Below are 22429 nucleotides of genomic sequence, written 5' to 3' on the forward strand. Positions count from 1 at the left end.
ATGAATATGTTATCACCTAGCATGGTTTAAATTAGATTAATATTCACCCACAATGATAAAGATGATCTACTTTGTTTCCAAAATATCACCTGGTTGATGTACATCTTTTCATAGGATTCTAATATTTTATGGACTTACAAGATCATTTGGCACAAACTGCATGAGAAATGTTTACAAATGATTAAAGTTGTATGATGTGGTGTCACTTTTGTCCGTTTACTTTATTTAACCTTTATTATGAATCACCAATAGTGTATGCCACTTTTTCTTTTCATGTACACAAAATGAATTGTTTCTTACACCATCATAAAGTAATTTATAAGTAATGATTAGCAGCCTAATGAACTTCGAAATTGAACAAGATTATTTCGAGCGCCTGAATAATTTTGTTCATTTAGACAATGTATACAATACATTTTAATAACAAATATAACTTATTTCTTTTCCTTAAGATGACAAACGAGAAATATATTAAAAGAGATAATAATTTAATGTAGTTCAGTCTATTGACCTAATCCACAAGAAGAGATGATCAATTCACTTTAGAAAAAAAAAGTACAGAATATATCGAGAAATAACCTCACACAATTCACTCGAAATAAAAATAGATTCACATGTAACATTTGTGTCTCACATTGACTATATTAAGTACTCCCACATCCTTTAAATCCTTAATCTTTTTCCTCTGTCTATAAGATGACACGAGGTTATGCAAATATGCAAGGCAAAATCAAATGAAACCAAAGATGTGATTTGAGTGTGGAGATTAAAGTGAACTACACAATTTGAACTGTAACCTCTATAGATGGTAATCTCAAAATTTGTTACAATACGACTGTGAAATCTAGTTTGTTCAAGCATATAGAAATTGAGTGAACTTGTTGTTGTTTAGTATTTTAGAGATGGATATATTATAACTATAAGTATTTAAACATAAACAGTAATGTGCTTAGTCTCGACACCACGTCCTCATGAGAATTGGGAATTGGCCATTTTACGATTGTAAATGACTGAAACATTGTATTCGCCGAGTTGGGAACTAAAATAAGCCACAAAAATATAAAAGTAGCAAAAATAAACCACTATTTTAGTAAGTAACTAAAATAAGCTTAGTGGAAAAAAAAGTTCCACTATATTCAATTTTCTAAAGGTTTTCCGTTAGTGTCATAACGTTTATTTTTAATATGTAACGGAACTTTTTCTTCCACTTTATAAAGTGGAACTTTTTATTCCATTTTATAAAAAGTTACCTTTTCACCTTCACCTTCGCTCCCTTTCCTTTTCATCGCTCCCAAAAAAAAAATTCACTTTGAATATGGTCCCAATCCGACAGTTTGAAGACGCCCCACTTTATAAAGTGGAAGAAAAAACTCCACTTTATGAAGTGTAAGAAAAAGTTCCGGTATATATTAAAAATAAACGTTATGACACTAACGGAAAACGTTTAGATTATTGGATATAGTGGAACTTATTCTTTCACTAAGCTTATTTTAGTTACTTACTAAAATAGTGACTTATTTTGGTTACTTTTATATTTTTGTGGCTTATTTTGGTTCCCAACTCGATGTAAGTATCATATCTTTAATTTATCCCTATTTGGAACTTCCCTTTGAGCGTGAATGGTGTATTAGAGTGAGTAAGAACCACACATTTGTTAAGGATTGGACTGGTGAGTTGCTTATATGATTTAGACAATTCTCCATTCATGAGTTAGATTTTGGGGTGAGTTAGGTTAATGTGCTATAACTTTACATTTTATGCACTTTGTGTAAAACCCCTTATTTAGCTGCAATAGTACAATTGTTGCTATATTATATTTAGCAACAATAATAAATATTGATGCAATAACATTAACACAATTGCTGTTGAATCTTGAAGCTACATACCGAATTCCTATTGCTGCTAAAGGAAAATTTATTGGCACTGAATATATTTTTTGTTGTAGTAACTTGAATTACTGCAAACTAGCTCCTCCGCAAGAATTTCTTCTTGGATGGAAATACCGTTGACAAAGTTGCATACCAGACTAACTCCAGCAATGAAGGACAGAGATCACCAGTTCTGTTTTGGTGCAAATATTTATATTTTCCTACTAAAATAAATCAGACGCTCTCCTCTCTTTTTCTCCCTCAACCACATCTGATCTCTTCTTTAATTTATTGACTCCTCTCTTTTTCTCCCTCAACCACATCTGATCTCTTCTTTAATTTATTGACTTTAAGTCTCATTTAGGACACCACAAGAACGAAATGCTGAAACTAATTGGTATGTCATCTAAGTTTTTGCAGCAATATTACACGCTTGCGTCTTATGGACACAAGCTAACGTTAGATGGAAGTAATAATAATGTCTCCATGACTAAAACAAAATTTCTGAAAATGTATACCAGGTAAGTAAACACAATAATGAATTGATGCTGGGATTTAAAACACAGTAACACATAGCTCATTCAAAGTCTCTAATATCTCAATTTCATAGATTGAGTGATTGGGTTTAAAGAGATTTTGTGGAATTTTCTTAATGCTGACCCATCATTTCTTGTATAGATTAGTTGTGTAAAAGTGTACAAGTTTTGGGCAAATTTAGGATGAGAAATCATAAGTTTAAGTTTCTTTTATAGAAATTTACATTGAACAACAAAATTCAAGGGCAAGCGGGAGATAAATACATCTTCCAGCAATTCCATAACATATTATTTCTTCTTCTCTCTTATCGTTTGTTATGTTGAACTTTATTTTCAATATGGACTCGTATGTCCATACAACTTTTACCCAGGGATTTCATTCTTTGACTATAATAGTTGTATTGAAATCCAACTTTTACATAGAATATTTCTTTTGTATAAATAAAAATATTTTGAATGGAATTTCTGTACTTTCATCCGTTATTAAGTTAGAAGCCCAAAATCTTTTTATTTTTGAATCAAAGAAATTCTGCCATCAAGCTTTCAGCCCATATTTTATATCAAAATATGTTAAAAAAAAATAGCCCAAAACAGCTCACAAACCCTATTCTATTTTGTGAACCAGCAAATAACTCATCCTATCTCCAGCAATTTCAACGAATGATAGAGATCCCCATTTCTGTTTTGGTCAGGCGCAATCCCCCTGTCTCTCCTTCATCCACATCTCTCTTTTTTTAATTCGATCAACAAGAATTCAAAAATACTTTTGAAATCTCTTATGAATTCAGCCAAAAGTTGCAAAATCAGAAGATAAAAACAGGTCTTGCATTCATTTTTGTGGACGCCTTTTGCCCTGCACCTGAAACCACTGTTTTATGCTCGTCTGAAGAAAGTTTTGAGGAGGAACTTCATGTAGGCGTCGGAATCAATCTCTCGTTCACTGCCCCATAACAGGTGACGATTAAACTTTTAATTCTTTTATCTTAAAGAAATATCATGACTTGCTATTAATGTTTCTTACTTAGCTATAATTATATGTGACTACAAAATATACTCGGTTCTTTACTTCTTGTTCAAGCTCGCCATATTCCTTTCACGTTTTAGCCGTTATTTAATAAGAAATGAGTTCGTTTCATGATTAAATCTTCACTCGCAATCAGTTTGTCGGTCCAAGTTAAATGTATATATGATAAAGTTTTTGCAGCTCATGTATTCATTTGTAGAAGTATGTTAAAAAGAGATGAGTGTTGTTCTTGCTTAGTTAGAAATGTTATGCAGGTTACATTTTTTTTTTAAAAAAAATATTTGTGTGAGAAAAACCATGATCCTATATTATCTCTGCGCACACAAAAAATATAGATTTTAATCTCTTTTCCGAATCCATTAGATAGTAGAGTTGCATGTATAAGTTCCCTTCTAAGTTATTAAGTGAGGGTGGTGTAAAATGTCGAGGATCATGGATTGAAAAGTAATATTTTTTTTAGCTTAAACCAGTTGAACTTGAGTATTAACTTTGTGTTCAAAAGACATGAATGGTGGCTTGGCTTTTTGAGTTAGGTTTGAAGTTAGCAATTGCGACTATTGCACATTTTTGTGTTTTGTATAACATATTCATTTTACGACTTTACTTAGCTCTATATTTGTTTATTCACTGTCATATAAAGTTGTATTGTTTTACTAATTTCTTTACTCTCTCCTTTACATGAACACTTTCGGAGCTAATTGGAGTCTTCATAAAAGACTTTTACCGTGCAAGAAGTCTCATTTCAAAGCGTGCATCTCAATCTGTTTTGTGTCTCCCACTTTTCAAAAGCTCATGCAAAATGGACATGGAAAATTAGCAAAGAAATCTGGAAACTACTCCTTTCTTTTCTCTTTTAGTTATTACTTTATTATGTTTGTGATCTTATTGATATGTTGACTTTGTATTATATGACACTTATTTCCCCTTTGCCCTTTCTACTTTTTTTAGACTAAGCTACTTTAGTCTTGTCATGACCCAATTTTTGCAAGTCGTGATGGCACCTATGTTCCCAACCAATAGGTAGGCCAACCCAACATATTAACCCAACTAAACCAACAAATGAGTAAAAAGACTAACACTTAGCAAGAATCTCCAACATTGAGTTCCTTATAAGTACGAAATGCGGATGCTAAAATATATCACCCCAAGAATTGGTGTCTTAAGTACAAGAGCTTCTAAATTCGATGCAAGTCTGAAACTAAATGACAAATCTAACATAAGGGATATCCTGTCTGAATACTAATAACAGAATAAATAAAAGATAGAGGGAGGTGTGGGCCACGGAACAGCCAAGCAGCTCACCACAACTCCGAGACACTCCAAACTCGAACTCAAACTGCTCCTCGAGATGTGCTCCTACTCGGAATCGAATATGCACCACAAGAGTGCAACAAGTGTAGTATGAGTACGAAACCACGTGTACTCAGTATGTCTCATTGACCGACAACGAAGAAGTAGTGACGGGAGTTTATATAAAAAAATATATTCTTAAATTATATAGGTATATATGTATTACACTCACTATTTAAGTTCATCAATAAAGGTAATCAAACATCAAGTACTTTCCAAACACCAAACAAAACACATAATCATCAAAAATAAATGATGTGATGAAATGCAATGCAATATGATACCATGTAATGAATTGTTTCAGAATACCCAGTACTCACTCGGCCGTATATACATGATACTCCTCGGAAATACATTGAGAGATCATGACCCATGGGGGACTCGCGAGGTCCATATACCGACACGGACGATCTCCACGTGTCTGTGCGGACGATCTCAACGCACTATCATAATATCAAACAATTTTCGCACGGACGGTCTCCACTTGCCCAATTTTACAATCTTAACATCTCACTATCTCCAGCACGGACGATCTCCACGTGCCCAACTTATACTCAGTCTCATGTCTATGCATGTGCACAATATTATTTCAATAGAGGGGATGATGATGCATCTCAATCAATCAATATGAACATAATGCATAACCACCTCAATTATCACAACTATACGGGTGAAATAAATAAAACACAATCACACAAGGAATTCAAGTCAATAATATATCAGCTAATGCCCATATGCTTTGGCATTCTCAAATTTTAAAATCCACATTCTATAATAGAAATTTTCCTTTTTATAACACTGGTACTCGTACCAATGCCCGTCACACCATTGATACGAGACCCCCATCTTTCGCCCTTACCCCTTGGTCTATTTTCATTTTTAATCTTTAATTAGGAAAACGTCCTTCAACAAGTCTAAAAAGCCTTAACATACCTCAAGTGCCGAATTCGTGTCACGAATCTTTAAGATAGTTCCTTCCCTTTTTGCAAAGTTCCGTAATGTTCACGATCTACCAATGATGCAATATTCATAAGTAAGCGAGTTTGTGGACATTCAAATTATTATAGGTATATCATAGACCCTAAACTCACTCATATCTCTAATCAAACGTCAAATCTTGATATAATTCATATGCCAATTTGTTAAATTTCAAGCCAAGAATTTAACCTTAATTTCTTAAATACACTAAAATTCAATTTTAGATCATATAATATATATCCAATAATTAATTACCTATCTCAATATATCAAACTAGTAAATTAATTTTGTAAATGAATAAAATAAGAATAATTTCACCCATTAACGATGCACAACGTCGCAAGCCTGCAACGTTTTCCTCCAATTTGTCATTCTGTACAGGTGACAATTTGGCCAAATTGTTTGTCACATGCCAATCATTGGCAATGATTTCCCAATGATTGGCTCAACATTTTTCCCCATCATTCTTATGCAAAAATAAATTATACGGGAGGGAAATTTGCAGATCAAATTCCCAGATTTTCACAATACGTCTAGCGATTAGGATTTTATTAGACTATCACCTAATAACCACACTAACGTCCCTAGAAATCCCAATCCGTGATAATAAATAAATTCTCAACTCACTATACACTACATCTTACCCATGAAAACAAAAAAAACACCCTTAAATAACAACATAAGAATAAAATAATAACAACAATCTAATGCCCTCTGACAACCTATTTTAATATGCAGAATTGAGAAAGAATGAAAATTGCTTGCGTTTACCTGAGCAATTCTTATTGTTTTTCCTCCCGTTCGTCGCTTACGGTAAGTTTCTGCCTCCACCCCTTTTATTTTCTGAACAAGAGTATGTTAACCGTGAAACCTTATTTAATAAAAGTTTCATCAACTAGGTACTTGTAGTTATCAATAGTTAAAATACCCCCCTTTAATTTCTTTCAGAAAGAGTCAAAATAGTCCTAATTCTCAAAACGACCTAGCGGGTCGTTACAAGTCTTTTAACAGATTAGTTATGTTGGGTTTCGTGGATTATTTTTTTTGCAAATCGTTTTAAAAAATAGATTAGTTACACCTTGATTAGATCCATTAAGTTCTTTTTAGAAAAAAAATAAGTTGTCTAAATCACGAAAAGCTTTTGGCTGTGAAATGTCTAATGAGCAAGTTTTGTTGAAAGTTTTAAAACCATTCCAAAAAAAAGAGACTCGAACTTTTACTAAAGATGGATAAGTTTTCAACCACTTGGATGAAGGTTTCTTTAATCTACTTTGGATTTATTACTTTTCTGTTAGATATTTTATTTTCAAGATATATATCACAAGTATTTTATCAAGTATTTATAACATATTCCTTTTTAATTTGCTCCTTTTTAACTAATTAACATAAGTTTTCGCCAGTTAATCATTTTAACCAAATTTTAACGTATGTGTGTCTTCCCTTTAGGATAATTAGAACTTTTACCTAGAATTTCACAAGGTTAAACAATAATTCATAGTTAACTTAGCATCACTTTAGCAAAATAGGTGTTCTAATTAACTAATATATTTTACGCCGTTTGTCCTCGAGTTAACATGGAGTGTAAAATTAAATATTTTATAAATAATGTAAAAGTATACGAAGAGATTGACAATGGATTAGCTCAATAGTGCTGGAAGCTCAAAGTAGATGACAATAATTGTAGCATTAATGCAATTACAAAAAGTGATTATCAAAAATCAAAAGTACTGAATTCATAAGTATAATTTATTATTTAATAAGAAGTCTAGGTAATAATTTTTTAATAATAAAGAGAAACTGTTAGTTAATTTTTTATGGGCATTTTCGCAAGATGATGATGATAAAGATTTAGTTTCCCTGTTTTAGCTTATTCATAACTATAAAGATTGCAATTTGTTTTGATTGATTGTATTGATTTATTTCTTGATCCTTATTCTTAACCGTAAAGATTTCCATTTGTTTTGATTGATTGTATTGATTTTCTTTCTTGATCCTTATTCATAACCTTAAAGATTTCCATTTGTTTTGATTGATTGTATTGATTTTCTTTTTTGATCCTTATTCATAACAGTAAAGGTGGTCATATAGTTTAATTAATAATTGTATCGATTTCTTTCCTAATCTTTATGTTCCAATGTCTTGTATAAATTCCCTATTCATTATCTAAATAGAATCATCTCTTTGCCCGAATTTAAATCAATACAAATTGGTGACCATCAATATGTTGGCTGAAAATTCAATCTTGTTATATGAATTTCACGTACTTTCATCAGAGTGATCTGAATTTTGGTGTGGAATCCAACTGATTGGTCTTTGGTAGTCCGCTTGGTGTAATTTTCTATATTGTCTCATAAGCAGCAGTAATATTCGAACTTTTGATACAAAGAGAGTAGATGATATACTGATTGATTGTTTTGAGTTTATCGATCATTGTGCTTGCTTCTATGGTAGACCATTGTGTTGGCTTCTATGGATAGTGATGGCACATGATCAATAAATTCAGGATGGTCGATTAGTGGAGACTCTTCTTTCTTTGTGTCAAAAGTTAGAATACTACTGTCACTTATGAGCCAAATAACTGTGTCAATAAACAGGTGGACTATTAAAGGATATATAGCTGAAAGTATTGCTAATCAGTTGGATATCACATCATAAAAAGAATCATGCCTTAGAGGACTAAGATGTTGTTGGAATTATCAACGCTATGCCGCTTGGAACTGATATCAAATATACACAGCCAGCAATACTTGATCATCAATGAGGTATGTGATGAACAAGCTGATGAGGTCGCGGATACAGCAAATTTGCATGGGGAATATGGACTGAGAGGATGTAAACAACAGAATGAATTGGACAATACTAGATATGTAGTATGCATCAAATTATTCAATGCTTTACTAATTCTTTCGTTGGATGATTGTTGTTTAGTTTTTTTAATTCCCAATATATATAAGTGGATGCAGAAACTCTTTGCTAGTATATTATTTGTGTATGTTTTAGCTGAATATACTAGCTGAGAGTTTCTTGAATATTATTTGTGTATATTTCAGCTTTGCTTAAATGAAAAAGATATACATTCATTGCAATGTTGTCATTGGCAGCTTGTATTATAATTGTGCATCTTATACCACACAGAGGTGCTCCAGTACCAAAATCAACATTTCTCAGAGATGTATCTTTTAATTCTTGACATTTTCCAGAACGGATGTTTTCGTAGCGAGTTTTAACTTCACGCTTTTCTGGCTATCCATGCTGTGTTTCTATTCTCTTTTTCTCTCCAACAGCCGGCATCTTCTGCTTTTCTTGCTAATGAAACTGATAAACTTGCCTTACTTGGATTCAAGTCCCAAATAAGTGAGGATCCATCAAGAGTTTTCGCCTCTTGGAATGATTCTGTTCGTTTTTGTCAGTGGACCGAAGTAAAATGTGGTCTGAGACACGGAAGAGTCATCCGGTTGAATCTCAAAGTGATGAGGCTGGCAGGTATGATCTCAATTCATCCAAGAAATCTCTCTTTTCTTAATTTGCTTGACCTCGCAGAAAATGCCTTCCATGAAAAAATTCCTCAACAACTCAGCAGGCTGTAAAGACTTCAAAACTTGAATTTGAGTTTCAACTATCTGACAGGGGAAATTCCAGTTAATCTATCACATTGTGTTAACCTCAAGAACCTTGTCCTGGACCACAACACTCTTGTGGGACAGTTTCCTTACCAAGTTGGATCTTTAAAGAAGTTATTGAAACTGTCTCTCAGAAATAACAACCTGACAGGACTCTTTCCAGGTTCGATTGGAAATCTTACATCTTTAGAAGAGTTGTATTTATCGTACAACATTCTGGAGGTACAAGTGCCAGCTTCTTTAACTCGATTGACCGAGTTGAGGCTTCTTGGGTTGTCAGTAAATAGCTTATTCTGGGAGTTCCCTCCTCCGTTATACAATTTGTCATCCCTGGTAATCTCAGATCTGATTTAGGCAACTACTGCCCTAATTTCCTAGTACTTCACTTGGTGAACTTCAATTCATTGGTTCCATACCGTCCTTTTAGGCCAATGCTTCTAAATTGCTAGAGCTTGATTTTCCTGTAAACAATTTCACTTGAAATATACCCAAGGGTTTTGGTAACTTGCGGAACTTTTTGTGGCTCAACGTTTGGAGTAACCAACTTGGATACGGTAAGCATGATGACCTTGACTATCTGAATTCTCTTACCAACTGCCAGCAGTCTACAAATGCTCCATTTTGGAGTTTGTAGGTACATTACCTCATTTAATAGTCAACCTTTCTAGTCAGTTACCACCCTACTCTACTACGGGAATAGAATTATTGGAAATTGTAGCCAACTGCTAAAATTGGGTATTTCTGAAAACAGCCTAACAGGAACTATACCACAACAACTTTTTGCTCTCTCATCCCTCACAGATATTTATGCATCTTATAACTCTTTGACTGGTCCATTACCGGTGTATATTGGTAAGGAGAATACAACACAAGCAGTTTACGTGGAAACCTCATTTCTCAAGGGAGTAAAACCACGATCTGTTGCACAGGATTTTCAACTGCTCACTAATCTTTCATAAGCAAAAGTGAACCCAGTTACACCCAATGTGAGAAAAAATTATTAATCTCACGACCAAATAATCTACCTATTACTTGAAGAGTCTAACAGGTACAACACTGCCCACTAAGCTATCAACCCTAGATAACTTAGACTTTTTCTAAGCGGATACAACACAGTCCACTAAAACACTTAACTCTATGATTTAGATTTTTCCTGGGCAGTACAACACTGCCCACTAAATCAGTTACCTATAACTAATTTAGAATTGTAGCACCAACAAACTATCTGAGTCCTTTATAAATGTAGGATTAGATCTACAATATATGTTCAGAAGAATAAATCCTAAGACCACTAAGCTTGCAGCTCTATCTGGTTCGAGTTTGATCTTGAGGATAAATCTTCACTTTGAGTATTGTTGCTTTTGTTGATGTGCTAATTCAAAGTAAATAAGTAAAATTTACTTTGACACAAAATTAGTTATTAGTTTTATCTTCAGTCTATTGTTAGTGAGAATTGTTAACTGAATAGAGATTTGATTTTTTCGATGTTTGTAGGAAGCTGAGTTCTGGCTCATTTAACTAATTTTATCAACTTCAGCTGTGTCTACCTTTCCGTGGTTTTTTAGATGCATGTAAAGTAGAAAGTTAAGAACTAACATCTGATAAGTCATTATGTAAGAAGAAATTTGATACTACCTTAGTTCTTCTGCATGCTGAAAATACTACAGCGACTTCAAAGTTTTAGACAGACTACAATGTTTTCTTACCAAATAGAAAGAATGTAAGACTAGCAAAACATTTTAGATCAGATCCAATGCTTTCACTTGTAGCCCGTGGCCTCAATCTCCTATTCATACATCCTCTGCTCCTAGAAATTTTTCTCTTAGTAGTGTCAACTTACTGTAAACTTGTCTCATGGTCAATCTGTCTCTTGGGGATTCAGCTGAACATGCAACACCAATCTCAAGCATGCCAACCAAGCATTCCATTTGTTCTTTCTTGATGGTGCCCCAGTATTCTTCTCCGTTGGTTGATATACTCGTCATTTACCATGAAAAGCTTTTTGTCTAGAATCTCCGTAACTTTCTCAGGCAATGCTGTTTCCACCAAGTGATGAAGACTAGAGCTTGCTTGGAACGAAGTGTCTGTGGGTCTTCTTCCAGTGAATATCTCCAATATGAGAATCCCAAAACTGTACACATCTCCTAAAATGGAGACCTTACTACCCATGCCGTATTCTGCAACAAGCAAATTCAGCTTATAAATAAACTACTATTGTTAGATGAAATCATATGGTGTACTGATAGTTTCTGTTCGCCTAGAAACTTTACCTGGAGCTGCATAGCCAATGGTTCCCATAACTCCAAGTAAGCTAAACTGATGTAGTTTCGATCCGTTACTGAATCCAGGAACGAGTCTCACCAAACCATAATCGCCCAGATGAGCTGTTAGATCTTCATCAAGAAGAATGTTCTATGGTTTGATATCACAGTGAATCATGGGTGTTTGGCACTGATGGTGAAGATAATGAAGTGCAGAGGCCACATCTATTATAATATTCATTCTCTGAAGTATGGTCAAACTATCCTTCTGTATCTCCCTTTCTGGATGTAGCTATTCATCCAAGTTCCCTTTTGGCATGAACTGAAAGACTAAAGCTTTAAACTCATTTCCCTTGAAATCAGAACTTGAGCATGCGTTGATGACCTTGACAAGGTTTCGGTGCCTAATGTTTCTCAATGCTTGGCATTCTGCTATAGAGCTTTTTGAAGCACCTTGATGCAGGAGATTGAGTACCTTGACAGCAACGACCATTCCGTTAGAGGCAAAAGTTCCCTTGTAAACAGTTCCGAAACTACCTGAGCCAATAAGATTTTCAGAAGAAAATCCACCAGTTGCAATGCGGAGCTCTTCATAAGAAATATTGGGGTAGAAACGTGCAGATTCTGACCTAACTTCTGGTTCTGGTTGATCTTTCAAATTTCTTCTCCAACAACAAAGGAAAACTATTATTAAGGCCAGGATTGAAAATGAAGCAGCAAATACAATTGTCAAAATTAACTTGAGGGAAAGTACATGCTTCTTCTGTGTCTTCTGAGTTTCATGATGAACACAGGGTTGTAAATGTAGCTCTTGAATCCCACCACAAAGCTTGGAATTACCGACAAATACATCTGTACTCAAATTTGAAAATATTCCGGTGATAGGAACCTCACCCTCTAGATTGTTAAAAGATAAATTTAAGTAGAGTAAGGAAGTAAGATTTGCAATGAAGTGAGGGATTGGCCCTGATAGGTTATTGAGGGAAAGATCCAAGGACTGGAGATCCTGTAAATCTTCTAAATCGGGAATGGTCCCTAGGAGGGAGTTCCCCTTCATATAGATCTCCCCCAGGGACAAGCATTTTCCCAGAGATCGTGGAATCATACCCAAAAAATTATTGAAAGAAAAATCTAGATAAGTAAGGTGACTCCAGTTCCCAATATGCACTGGTAATGTGCCAGTCAAAGAGTTATAATATGCATAAACTTTTGTGAGGGATGAGAGAGCAATAAGTTGTTCTGGTATAGATCCAGTCAGGTTGTTTTCAGAAATGTCCAATCTTAGCAGTTGGTTACAATTTCCCAATGTTAAAGGTATGTTACCCTTTAACCTGTTGAATCCTAAATAAAGATAGACGAGTTCAGTGAGGTTGCCTATTGAAGAAGGGATTACCCCTATCAAGAGATTGTTACCCAAGTTGAGAGCTCCCAAGTTTGTAAGTCTTCCAATAGAATCTGGAATGCTACCTGTAAGATTACTGTTGCTCATGTCGAGTAAATTCAAATTCACCAGGTTTGAGATCTCTCTGGGTATGTTTCCACCAATTCTGTTCCCCAAGAAGAGTAGGCGTTGTAACTGACTAGAAAGGTTGACTGTTGAATGAGGTAATGTACCTACAAACTGGTTGTCTCCAAAATGGAGCATTTGTAGACTGCTGCAGTTGGTAAGAGAATTTACAAAGTCAAGGTCTTCATTCTTACCGTATCCAAGATGGTTACTCCCAATATTGAGCCACAACAAATTCCGCAAGTTATCAAAACCCCTTAGGTATATTTCCAGTGAATTTGTTTGAAGGAAAATCAAGTTGTAGCAATTTTGAAGCATTGGCCAAAGAGGATGGTATGGAGCCATTGAATTGACAGTTTCCCACGTAAAGTCTTCGTAGATTAGGGAAGTAGTGGCCTAAATCGGATATGAGATTACCAGAAAAGTTGTTGAAAGAAAGTGCTATTAATTCGAGGGATGACAAATTGTACAACGAAGGAGGGAACTCCGCGGAGAAGCTATTTACTGACAATCCAAGCAGTCTCAACTTGGTCAATTGAGCTAAAGAAGCTGGCACTTCTCCCTCTAGACTGTTGTACGATAAATACAACTCTTCTAAAGATGTAAGATTTCCAATAGACACTGGAAAGATTCCTGTCAGGTTGTTATTTCTGAGATACAATCTCACTAACTTTGTTAAAAATCCAACTTGATAAGGAATCTGTCCCACAAGAGTGTTGTGGTCGAGCACAAGGCTCTTGAGGTTAACACAATGCGATAGATTAATTGGAATTTCCCCTGTTAGATAGTTAAAACTCAAATTTAGGTTTTGAAGCCTTGACAATCTGCTGAGTTGTTGAGGAATTTCGTCATGGAATGAATTTTCTGCCAGGTCAAGAGAATTGAGCAAAGAAAGATTTCCGAGATGAGATGAGATTGTACCTGCCAGACTCAGTCCTTTTAGATTCAAACTGATGACTCTTTCCTGTGCAGACCACATTTTACTCCAGTCCACCTACAGAAATGAACAGATTGTTTCCAAGAGGTGAAAACTCTTGATGGATCCTCAGTTATTTGGGACTTGAATCCAAGTAAGGCTAGTTCGTCAGTTTCATTTCCAAGTATAGTAGCAGCTGTAGCATATTTGAGAGTAGATGAGAATAGAAACACGAGAAACACGGCATGGGTTGCCAGTAAGGTGAGGGAATTAAAACTCATTGGGAAAATTTACATTCTGGAAAATGTCAAGGAGCAAGAGATGACGCCTCTCACAAATGTTGTTTTTGGTATTGGAGAATCACTACGTGGTATAGGGGACACAATTATAAAATAAGCTGCCAATGATGTATCAACAATAAAATATTTTGTTAGCATTTTTCTTCATGATTGTCCATTGACTCTGAGCTTCATGATTGTCCATTGACTCTGAGTTTGGTGCTTTATCCACCTAAGTTTTTTTTTTTAAAATATGCATTAAAAAATTTTCCAGTTCTTGAAGTTGAATTTTAAAAGTCACCGAGTCACGACTCTCTGGTGCTTGCAAGGCAAGTGTTGATGACTTTTTCTGATGTTAACTCTATGGAAAATGCACGAGTTTAATTGGTCAACTTATTAGTGAATAAGCAGAATATATGATGGAAGGATGGAAAATTTATGCATTTAATATTAGCGAACAACCAGAATATTTGATGGAAGGATGGGGAATGATATTGATTAATAATTACTCCTTTCTTGGAACAAATGTAATCGTAATTATATTTTAATACATTTTTTTGCAGATCAGGCACTTCTCATTTCTCGTTTTCCGTTAGTGTCATAACGTTTATTTTTAATATGTAACGGAACTTTTTCTTCCACTTTATAAAGTAGAACTTTTTATTCCATTTTATAAAAAGTTACCTTTTCAACTTCACCTTCACCTTCTCTCCCTTTCCTTTTCATGGCTCCCAAAAAAAATTTACTGTGAAGATGGTCCCAATCCGACAGTTTGAAGACGCCCCACACTAAACAAATCGAAATTTTGAGTAACACAACCCGACAACATTCAACTCATATTCGTTGCTTTAGGTGCAAAAATAGGTAAGATTGCAGCCTTGTACTTGTAGGGATATTTTATCTTTTTTAGAATGTGGTTTTGGTTTGATTTAGTTTCAACTTTAGACTTAATTTAGTTTTGGTTAGGAAGGCCTCTAAATTCATTGATAGAAAACTTTAGGTTTACACATCCTATAAAAGTTTTAATAGTAACATACTTCAAAATCATATGAAAATAAAATAAAATAAATTAAGAGGCAGAATAGCGTAAAATATAAGACAAAATAAAAGTATCTATGTCATAAAGTACACAAAAAATTATCTTTTTGTCGCTTTAAGTTGAAACATTTTATTATTATTTTTTTTCGAGAAAATATCAACAAATCTTCCATAATTTTCCCATATGGTGGATGTTATTGTTTGACTATTTCTGCACCAATATGTGTCTTGACTATCAACATACAATTGACTACTGTTTCAGGATTGAAGTGTTTCAAAGCTTCCATTAACCTCGGCAACTCGGCAAAAGAACCCTCCCAAGTACCATAAACTTTTTCAAAAGCCCTCTTGCAACCAAGATAGGCTTCTCCTTTACTTACTGAAATGTCATATGCTTTAAGAACAGTTGTTTGACAGTCTTTGATGGGAAACCTGAAATTAATAATAATATTAATTATTAAATAAAAATGAATATTTCCTTATTAAATAAAATCATCTAGGGATAAAATAGTATCTTGGCATTCATTCTATATCAACACGGAGGACTTAGCAATCATCTCAACATCCAAGTTGAAATGCCCTTCGAGGCACGTACCCATATCACATGTATGTTCTTTAATGTATCTTCCAACTTTCTTCATGTTAGTATGTTTATCAATAAAAGAAGTCAACCTAAATCGACATCCTTGTTCTACACGTCTGCAAACAAGTCGCCATGATCACTTTGTCGATTTAATAACAAAGCACTCCCTTGCTATCTTCAAATGTAGAAGTTTAGCTCTTTACAACTGCTTCTTTGAATTGAATAACATGTCTTTTTTAATATAAATAGCATCATTCATGAAATCTTCTGGTTCATGCCACGTACGTTGTGATCTATACTCATCATGTGTATCACCAAAGATATCTGGACTATCCGGGAGATGATCAAGATAAGGAATTTCATGATACGAAATGCACTCATGGACATTAGTCTTGGTGATCGATTGGGAGTCAAATAATCATCATCACTAGATGATGCCTCAAATGGAACATTATCTCCTGATTCCTCAACATTAGGCAAATCATCACTATCACTAGCTGAAGGTGAGCCGTAATTAGGAAGGGCACGATCATCGATATTCACAGGATCAATGGGCTCATCTTGAGTAATATTTTCCCTATATATGTAAAAAATATATAAATATTTGGCCCATGCAATTAACTTACTCAAATTAAAAAAAAAACAAGTGTTAGACATAGCGATAATCATCTGCATCAAAAGTAGGCGAGACATGAAAATTTGAGGATGTCCCAACATTTTCCGTCATTTCAAAGTGTGAGGATTGACCAAAATAATTATTTAGTCCATAACTTGGAGCAATATCCCTATCTTGCTGAGGTAAACCGCTACAAAATATATAATAATAAGAATAATAAATAATATAAATTAATAAATAATTGACATAATCAACAAATAATAATCGAAATATAATAATTGAGCATTACCGATCACTTTTGTTGATAGTTTCGTTTAAATCAAAATCATATCGACCGGTAAGAATATTTTGATAATATGTCATTTTAGGAAAATTAGTAGATTAGGTTATCGAAAATCCATCAATGCTATTACGATTTTCTAATTAGGGATGAACATCGATTGATAAAGGAGAACATTGTTGACTAATCTTAGGCTCCTTCCTAACATAGATTTCAAGTATTTTTAACTTGATTTGATCTATATAGTCATTTGGAACCCTTAAAAAGTCGGTCAACGATTCGTCATTATAGATAATTCACTATCCAAAATTTACTTGTCCTTGTGATAAAAATGAAGTAGGGTATTTTCCGACTATAATCAAATTATAATCCGTACTGTTTATACCCATTCTTTTATGAATTGATGAAACAAATTTATGATATCGGACATTAATTGGATATTTAACATTATGTTTGGGAGGACAATTATAATAAACGATATTTCCGTCATGTATAATTTCGTCATTCCAATAAAATGAAACTTTAACTTTAGGTGTAGAAGATATTTTTTTTAGATCGAAATGAACAAATATAGAAGACTTTATGTTGTAGGTGCTATCAACTATATATAAACGTCCTTAAATAGAGATTGAAAGATTTTTCAGAATAAAAAAGTAAAAATACATAATGAAATATTTTTTTCCATTTTAATGACATATCAAAATCAATATAATTTATATGATAACACTGAAAAAGCTTCTTCAAGACGTAAAAAATATTCTTCTTATAAAGTGTAATAAATAAAAAGTTCCACTTTATAAAATGGAATAAAAAGTTCCACTTTATAAAGTGGAAGGAAAAACTCCACTTTATAAAGTGTAAGAAAAAGTTCCGGTATATATTAAAAACAAACGTTATGACACTAACGGAAAACGTTTAGATTATTGGATATAGTGGAACTTTTTCTTCCACTAAGCTTATTTTAGTTACTTACTAAAATAGTGACTTATTTTGATTACTTTTATATTTTTGTGGCTTATTTTGGTTCCCAACTCGATGTAAGTATCATATCTTTAATTTATCCCTATTTGGAACTCCCCTTTGAGCGTGAATGGTGTATTAGAGTGAGTAAGAACCCCACATTTGTTAAGGATTGGACTGGTGATTTGCTTATATGATTTAGACAATTCTCCATTCATGAGTTAGATTTTGGGTTGAGTTAGGTCAATGTGCTATAACTTTACATTTTATGCACTTTGTGTAAAACCCCTTATTTAAAGGCAATAGTACAATTGTTGCTATATTGCTATATTATATTTAGTAACAATAATAAATATTGCAACAGTAATAAATATTGATGCAATAACATTAACACAATTGCTATTGAAGCTTGAAGCTACATACCGTATCCCTATTGCTGCTAAAGGAAAATTTATTGGCACTGAATATGTTTTTTGTTGTAGTTACTTGAATTACTGCAAACTAGCTCCTCCGCAAGAATTTCTTCTTGGATGGAAATACCGTTGACAAAGTTGCATACCAGACTAACTCCAGCAATGAAGGACAGAGATCACCAGTTCTGTTTTGGTGCAAATATTTATATTTTTCCTACTTAAAAAATGATCAAACGGTCTCCTCTCTTTTTCTCCCTCAACCATATCTGGTCTCTTCTTTAATTTATTGACTTTAAGTGTCATTTAGGACACCACAAGAACTAAAATGCTGAAACTAATTGGTATGTCATCTAAGTTTTTGCAGCAATATTACACGCTTGCGTCTTATGGACACAAGCTAACGTTAGATGGAAGTTATAATAATGTCTCCATGACTAAAATGAAATTTCTGAAAATGTATACCAGGTAAGTAAACACAGTAATGAATTGATGCTGGGATTTAAAACACAGTAACACATAACTCATTCAAAGTCTCTAAAATCTCAATTTCACAGATTGAGTGATTGGGTTTAAAGAGATTTTGTGGAATTTTCTTAATGCTGACCCATCATTTCTTGTATAGATTAGTTGTGTAAAAGTGAACAAGTTTTGGGCAAATTTAGGATGAGAAATCATAAGTTTCTTTAATAGAAATTTACATTGAACAAAAAACTTAGGGGCAAGTGGGAGATCAATACATCTTCCAGCAATTCCATAACATATTATTTCTTCTGCTCTCTTATCGTTTGTTATGTTGAACTTTATTTTCAATAAGGACTCGTATTTCCATACAACTTTTACCCAGGGATTTCATTCTTTGACTATAATAGTTGAATTGAAATCCAACTTTTACACAGAATATTTCTTTTGTATAAATAAAAATATTTTGAATGGAATTTCTGTACTTTCATCCGTTATTAAGTTAGAAGCCCAAAATCTTTTTATTTTTGAATCAAATAAATTCTGCCATCAAGCTTTCAGCCCATATTTTATATCAAAATATGTTAAAAAAAAAATAGCCCAAAACAGCTCACAAACCCTATTCTATTTTGTGAACCAGCAAATAACTCATCCTATCTCCAACAATTTCAACGAATGACAGAGATCCCCATTTCTGTTTTGGTCAGGCGCAATCCCCTTTCTCTCCTTCATCCACATCTCTCTTTTTAATTCGATTAAAAAGAATTCAAAAATACTTTTGAAATCTCTTATGAATTTAGCCAAAAGTTGCAAAATCAGAAGATAAAAAACAGGTCTTGCATTCATTTTTGTGGACGCCTTTTGCCCTGCACCTGAAACCACTGTTTTATGCTCGTCTGAAGAAAGTTTTGAGGAGGAACTTCATGTAGGCGTCGGAATCAATCTCTCGTTCACTGCCCCATAACAGGTGACGATTAAACTTTTAATTCTTTTATCTTAAAGAAATATCATGACTTGCTATTAATGTTTCTTACTTAGCTATAATTATATGTGACTACAAAATATACTCGGTTCTTTACTTCTTGTTCAAGCTCGCCATATTCCTTTCACGTTTTAGCCGTTATTTAATAAGAAATGAGTTCGTTTCATGATTAAATCTTCACTCGCAATCAGTTTGTCGGTCCAAGTTAAATTATGATAAAGTTTTTGCAACTCATGTATTCATTTGTAGAAGTATGTTAAAAAGAGATGAGTGTTGTTCTTGCTTAGTTAGAAATGTTATGCATGTTACATTTTTTTTAAAAAAAAAATATTTGTGTGAGAAAAACCATGATCCTATATTATCTCTACGCACACAAAAAATATAGATTTTAATCTCTTTTTCGAATCCATTAGATAGTAGAGTTGCATGTATAAGTTCCCTTCTAAGTTATTAAGTGAGGGTGGTGTAAAATGTCGAGGATCATGGATTGAAAAGTAATATTTTTTAGCTTAAACCTCTTGAACTTGAGTATTAACTTTGTGTTCAAAAGACATGAATGGTGGCTTGGCTTTTTGAGTTAGGTTTGAAGTTACCAATTGCGACTATTGCACATTTTTGTGTTTTGTATAACATATTCATTTTACGACTTTACTTAGCTCTATATTTGATTTATTCACTGTCATATAAAGTTGTATTGTTTTACTAATTTCTTTACTCTCTCCTTTACATGAACACTTTCGGAGCTAATTGGAGTCTTCATAAAAGACTTTTACCGTGCAAGAAGTCTCATTTCAAAGCGTGCATCTTAATCTGTTTTGTGTCTCCCACTTTTCAAAAGCTCATGCAAAATGGACATGGAAAATTAGCAAAGAAATCTGGAAACTACTCCTTTCTTTTCTCCCTCAACCACATCAGATCTCTTCTTTAATTTATTGACTTTAAGTCTCATTTAGGACACCACAAGAACTAAAATGTTGAAACTAATTGGTATGTCATCTAAGTTTTTGCAGCAATATTACACGCTTGCGTCTTATGGACACAAGCTAGCGTTTGATGGAAGTAATAATAATGTCTCCATGACTAAAACAAAATTTCTGAAAATGTATACCAGGTAAGTAAACACAGTAATGAATTGATGCTGGGATTTAAAACACAGTAACACATAGCTCATTCAAAGTCTCTAAAATCTCAATTTCATAGATTGAGTGATTGGGTTTAAAGAGATTTTGTGGAATTTTCTTAATGCTGACCCATCATTTCTTGTATAGATTAGTTGTGTAAAAGTGTACAAGTTTTGGGCAAATTTAGGATGAGAAATCATAAGTTTAAGTTTCTTTTATAGAAATTTACATTGAACAACAAAATTCAAGGGCAAGCGGGAGATAAATACATCTTCCAGCAATTCCATAACATATTATTTCTTCTTCTCTCTTATCATTTGTTATGTTGAGACTTTATTTTCAATAAGGACTCGTATTTCCATACAAATTTTACCCAGGGATTTCATTCTTTGACTAAAGCAGTTGTATTGAAATTCAACTTTTACATAGAATATTTCTTTTGTATAAATAATAAATATTTTGAATGGAATTTCTGTACTTTTATACTCATCCGTTATCAAGCTGGAAGCCCCAAATCTTTTTTTTTTGAATCAAAGAAATTCTGTCATCAAGCTTTCAGCCCATATTTTATATCAAAATATGTTAAAAAAATAGCCCACATCAGCTCACAAACCCTAATCTATTTTCTGAACCAGCAAATAACTCATCCTATCTCCAACAATTTCAACGAATGACAGAGATCCCCATTTCTGTTTTGGTCAGGCGCAATCCCCCTGTCTCTCCTTCATCCACATCTTTCTTTTTTTAATTCGATCAACAAGAATTCAAAAATACTTTTGAAATCTCTTATGAATTCAGCCAAAAGTTGCAAAATCAGAAGATAAAAAACAGGTCTTGCATTCATTTTTGTGGACGCCTTTTGCCCTGCACCTGAAACCACTGTTTTATGCTCGTCTGAAGAAAGTTTTGAGGAGGAACTTCATGTAGGCGTCGGAATCAATCTCTCGTTCACTGCCCCATAACAGGTGACGATTAAACTTTTAATTCTTTTATCTTAAAGAAATATCATGACTTGCTATTAATGTTTCTTACTTAGCTATAATTATATGTGACTACAAAATATACTTGGTTCTTTACTTCTTGTTCAAGCTCGCCATATTCCTTTCACGTTTTAGCCGTTATTTAATAAGAAATGAGTTCGTTTCATGATTAAATCTTCACTCGCAATCAGTTTGTCGGTCCAAGTTAAATGTATATATGATAAAGTTTTTGCAGCTCATGTATTCAGTTGTAGAAGTATGTTAAAAAGAGATGAGTGTTGTTCTTGCTTAGTTAGAAATGTTATGCAGGTTACATTTTTTTTAAAAAAAATATTTGTGTGAGAAAAACCATGATCCTATATTATCTCTACGCACACAAAAAATATAGATTCTAATCTCTTTTCTGAATCCATTAGATAGTAGAGTTGCATGTATAAGTTCCCTTCTAAGTTATTAAGTGAGGGCGGTGTAAAATGTCGAGGATCATGGATTGAAAAGTAATGTTTTTTTTTAGCTTAAACCTGTTGAACTTGAGTGTTAATTTTGTGTTCAAAAGACATGAATGGTGGTTTGGCTGTTTTGAGTTAGGTTTAAAGTTACCAATTGCGACTGTTGCACATTTTCGTGTTTTGGATAACATATTCATTTTACGACTTTAC

General features: G+C 33.5%; 1 pseudogene; it reads right to left on the reverse strand.

Annotated features, from left to right (window-relative positions):
- Window positions 1-927: 927 nt before the first annotated feature.
- Window positions 928-22429, reverse strand: part of LOC114074292 — a 56559-nt pseudogene continuing 35057 nt past the window's right edge.

Source organism: Solanum pennellii, chromosome 10 (assembly GCF_001406875.1).
Source record: "Solanum pennellii chromosome 10, SPENNV200".
In the NCBI taxonomy this organism is placed as follows: Eukaryota; Viridiplantae; Streptophyta; class Magnoliopsida; order Solanales; family Solanaceae; genus Solanum; species Solanum pennellii.